The sequence below is a fragment of the Euprymna scolopes genome, chromosome 17 (assembly GCF_053919585.1).
Source record: "Euprymna scolopes isolate OS-2025 chromosome 17, ASM5391958v1, whole genome shotgun sequence".
NCBI classification, from domain to species: Eukaryota; Metazoa; Mollusca; class Cephalopoda; order Sepiida; family Sepiolidae; genus Euprymna; species Euprymna scolopes.
The window spans coordinates 1,556,568-1,562,567 of NC_136498.1; positions in this window are offsets into that span (position 1 = coordinate 1,556,568).

Here is a 6,000-nt window from a genome sequence, read left to right on the forward strand (position 1 = left end):
ACTGGAATATTGTCGTGTCTTTCTAGATCGTAAAAAGTTTTCTATTTACAGATAACTTGTGCACGTGTGCCTATCTATTTATAGAATAAAAGTCGTTACGTTCAGACATGTAAATATTAAATTTACATTTTTTTTAAAGTCCTAACTTTTTTTTTAAGTCCTAACTTTATCTACTCTAATAGAGAAAACTAATTTCCGGCATTTTGTTTTTTTTTTTTTATCGCTAGTTTACTTTGTAGCATGGCTAAACAGTGTTTTGTCTGTTTCAATAGTCGCTAAGGGGGGGGGCGAATAAGACAGGAAAGTAGAGACAAATAAATACATATGCATAAATAAAACAATAAAAACAAGTTTAAACAAGGTAACAGGAAAAACATTTAAGATGAATTTTTAAAATACTTAACATCTGTTTGCCATAATGGTCCGGCGTCTTTTTGCCAACTGGCATATTGTCGTGTCTTTCTAGATCGTACGAGTAACACTCCTGAATAAGAAGGCCACGGTACAATCATACTTTGGGGTCGGACTTATCTATAATCAATCGGTATATATGAAAAAGGTTGAATGAACCAACCATGCTAAAAAATCAATTAAATAGCCAGACCGGTGACAAGTACATAAATTAAATTCGAATGTGAAATCATGGTCAACGTTACTTTAAAGGGGACTACAAAAAATTTAAATGTTCGTGTTAAAAATATGTCGATAATTTATTTGGCGAAGAGTGGATGCAACAGAGTTAAACCTTTAGGATTTACCAAATGAACATTTTTTGCCAGAAAATGGGTTTGACGACTTAAAAAATAAAACAAAACGAATTGAAAGAAATCTTTCTCGAAATATTTTCTTGAATAACAGAGCGCATATGAGCGCGTATGAAATATCAGCAGCAAACGAATGCTGGATGGCAAGCGATTGTATTAGCAGTAGGAGCAGCGTTTAAACGCGTACGCAAATTAGCAAGTGTACTGGGGATTGCGTCCGAAGAAAATAAAATAAAGAACATCACGTGGTCAGGGAGAAACAAAGTCGGCACCGAAGCAGATGGATGTGTAAAATGAAGGGAGATGAAAGAGTGCGATCGAAAAAGATGGACCTATAAGAAATGGTTGTTTACGACCGCCGCGGAGTGGGGCAGAAGCGAAAAACTTGAAACCTAGTGTAGAAACAGGCATAAAGTACAACTGTAATAAACGTTACACGTGGTTGATGACAGCAGATGAATAATATGAAATCAACAATATATTCTGTTGTATGTGATTTGTATGTTGTAGAAGAAATGTTTTAATACTTATTGTTATGATAATTCTTATTGTTATTATAATGCTTATTGTTATTATGATGGCGTATTAATTTGATAATGTTTATTGTTATGATAACAGTTATTGTAATAATAATGGTTATTATTATGATAACGGTTATTTTTTGTATAATGGTTATTGTTATAATAATAGTTATTATTAGAATAACGGTTATTGTTAGGATAATGGTTATTGTTATGATAATTATCATTGTTATAATAATGGTTATTGTTATAATAATGGTTATTGTTATGATAACAGTTATTGTTATAATAATGGTTTTTATTATGATAACGGTTATTGTTATAAGAGTGGTTATTGTTATAATAATGGTTATTGTTATGATAATGGTTATTGTTAGAATAACGGTTATTGTTATGATAATGGTTATTGTTATGATAATTATCAGTGTTATAATAATGGTTATTGTTATGATAACGGTTATTGTTAACATAATGGTTTTTATTATGATAACGGTTATTGTTATAATAATGGTTATTGTTATAATAATGGTTATTGTTATAATAGTGGTTATTGTTATAATAATGGTTATTGTTATGATAATGGATATTGTTATAATAATGGTTATTGTTATGATAATGGTTTATTTTATGATAATGCTTTTTGTTATAATAATGATTATTGTTATGATAACGGTTATTGTTATAAAAATCGTTATTTTTATAATAATGGTTATTGTTAAAATAAGTGTTATTGTTATAACAAGGGTTATTGTTATGATAATGGTTACTGTTATAATAATGGTTATTGATATGATAATGGTTATTGTTATAAAAATAGTTATTGTTATCATAACAATTATTGTTATAATAATGTTTATTGTAATTATGTTGGTTATTGTAATGATAATGTTTATTGTTATAATAATGGTTATTGTTATAATAATAGTTATTGTTATAATAATGTTTATTCTTACATTACTGGATATTGTTATAATTATGGTTATTGTTATAATAATGGTTATTGTTATAATAATAGTTATTGTTATGATAACGGTTATTGTTATCATAATGGTTATTGTTATGATAACGTTTATTGTTATGATAATAATTATTGGTATAATAATGGTTATTGTAATAAAAATGGTTATTGTTGTGATAATGGTTATTGTTATGATAATGGTTATTTTTATGATAATGGTTATTGTTATGATAATGGTTATTGTTATGATAACGTTTGTTGTTATAATGATCGTTATTATTATAATAATGGTTATTGTTATAATAATGATTATTTTTAAATTAACGCTTATTGTTATCATAATGGTTATTGTTATTATAATGGTTATTTTTATAATAACGGTTATTGTTATAATAATGGTTATTGTTATAATACTGCTTATTCCTATAATAATGTGTATTGTTATGATAATGGTTATGTTTATGATAATCTTTATTGTTATAATAACTGTTATTGTTATAATGCTGGTTATTGTTATAAAAATAGTTATTGTTATGATAACGGTTATTGTTAAGATAATCGTTATTGTTATGATAACGGTTATCCTAATTATAATGGTTATTGTTATAATAATGGTTATTGTTATAATAATGGTTATTCATATGATAACGGTTATTGTTTTAATGATGGTTATTGTTATAATAATGTTTATGGTAATAAAAATGGTTATGGTTATAATAATGGTTATTGTTATAATAATGCTTATTGTTAGAATAACGGTTATACTTACAATAATTGTTATTATCATGATAACAGTTATTGCTATAATAATAGTTATTATTATGTTAACGGTTTTTCCTATAATACTAGTTATTTTTATAATAATTATGTTAATAGTTATTGTTATGATATTGGTTATTATTATAATAATGGTTATTGTTATAATAATGGTTAATATTATAATAATAGATATTGTTATAATAATCATTGTTGTTATGATAATAGTTATTGTTATAATAATGGCTATTGTTATAATAACGGTTGTTGTTATAATAATTGTTATTTTTATGATAATGGTTAATTTTATGATAATGCCTTTTGTTATAATAATCGTTATTGTTATGATAACGGTTATTGTTATAATAATGGTTATTGTTATAATAATTGTTTTTGTTATAATAATGGTTATTGTTATAATAATGGTTATTGTTAGAATAATGGTTATTCTTATAAGAATGATTTTTGTTATAATAATGGTTATTGTTATGAAAACGGTTATTCTTATAATAATGGTTATTGTTATAATTATCGTTATTGTTCTGATAACGCTTATTGTGATAATAATTTTTATTGTGATAATAATTGCTATTGTTATAATAATGGTTATTGCTATGTGTACGGTTATTGTCATAATAATGGTTATTGTTATAATAATGGTTATTGTTATAATAATATTTTTTTTTTGTGTTTTGCAAAGTGATCACCACTTATCAAGGCCCGGAAGCCACTCGGGCATAAGGGGTATTGCAAATACATTACGTTAGTGTGGAGATTTGATAAAGTGTTATTATTATGCTAATGGTTATAGTTATACTAATGATTATAATAATTGCTGTTTTTATAATAATGGTTATTTTTATAATAATGGTTATTATTATGATAATGGTTATTGTTATAATAACGGTTTTTGTTATAATAACGGTTTTTGTTATGATAACGGTTATAGTTATAATAATCGTTGTTGTTATTATATTGGTTGTTGTTATAATAATGGTTATGGTTATAAAAATGGTTATTGTTATAATAAGGGTTATTGTTATAATAATGGTTATTGTTATGATAACGGTTATTGTTATAATAATCGTTATTCTTATAATAATGGTTATTGTTATAATAATGGTTATGGTTATAATAATGGTTATTGTTATAGTAATGGATATTTTTATGATAACGGTTATTGTTATAATAATTGTTATTATTTTAATAATTGGTTTTTTATGATAACGGTTATTGTTATAATAATTGTTAATGTCATGATAATGGTTATTGTAAGAATAACGGTTACTGGTATAATAATGGTTATTTTTATAATAATGGTTATTGTTATGATAACGGTTATTGTTATAATAATGGTTATTATTATAATAATAGTTATTGTGATGATAATGGTTATTGTTATAATGATGGTTTTTGTTATGATAATGGTTAGCATTATAATAATGGTTATTATTATAATAATTATTATTGTTATGATAATGGTTATTCTAATTATAATGGTTATTGTTATAATAATAGTAATTTTTATAATAATGGTAATTCTTATGATAACGGTTATTGTTTTAATAATGGTTATTGTTATAATAATGCTTATTGCAATAATAATGGTTATGGTTATAATAATGGTTATTGTTATAATAATGCTTATTGTTATAATAATGCTTATTGTTAGAATAACGGTTATACTTACAATAATTGTTATTGTCATGATAACGGTTATTGTTATAATAATAGTTATTATTATGTTAACGGTTTTTCCTATACTACTGGTTATTTTTATAATAATAGTTATTGTTATGATAATGGTTATTGTTATGATATTGGTTATCATTATTATAATGGTAATTGTTATAATAATGGTTAATATCATAATAATAGTTATTGTTATAATAAGCATTGTTGTTATGATAATAGTTATTGTTATAATAATGGTTATTGTTATAATAACGGTTATTGTTATAATAATTGTTATTTTTATTATAATGGTTCATTTTATGATAATGCCTTTTGTTATAATAATGGTTATTGTTATGATAACGGTTATTGTTATAATAATGGTTATTGTTATAATAATTGTTTTTGTTATATTAATGGTTATTGTTATAATAATGGTTATTGTTAGAATAATGGTCATTGTTATAATAATGATTTTTGTTATAATAATGGTTATTGTTATGATAACGGTTATTGTTATAATAATGGTTATTGTTATAATAATGGTTATTGTTCTGATAACGTTTATTGTGATAATAATTTTTATTGTGATAATAATTGCTATTGTTATAATAATGATTATTGTTATAATAATGGTTATTGCTATGATAACGGTTATTGTCTTAATAATGGTTATTGTAATAATAATGGTTATTGTTTTATTAATATTTTTTGTTTTGTTTTTTACAAAGTGATCACCACTTATCAAGGCCCGGAAGCCACTCGGGCATAAGGGATATTGCAAGTATATTACGTTAGTGTGGAGATTTGATAAACTGTTATTATTATGCTAATGGTTATAGTTATACTAATTATTATAATAATTGCTATTTTTATAATAATGGTTATTTTTATAATAATGGTTATTATTATGATAATGGTTATTGTTATAATAATAGTTTTTGTTATAATAACGGTTTTTGTTATGATAACGGTTATAATTATAATAATCGTTGTTGTTATTATATTGGTTGTTGTTATAATAATGGTTATGGTTATAAAAATGGTTATTGTTATAATAAGGGTTATTGTTATAATAATGGTTATTGTTATGATAACGGTTATAGTTATAATAATCGTTATTCTTATAATAATGGTTATTGTTATAATAATGGTTATGGTTATAATAATGGTTATTGTTATAGTAATGGATATTTTTATGATAACGGTTATTGTTATAATAATTGTTATTATTTTAATAATTGTTTTTTATGATAACGGTTATTGTTATAATAATTGTTAATGTCATGATAATGGTTATTGTAAGAATAAGGGTTACTGGTATAAT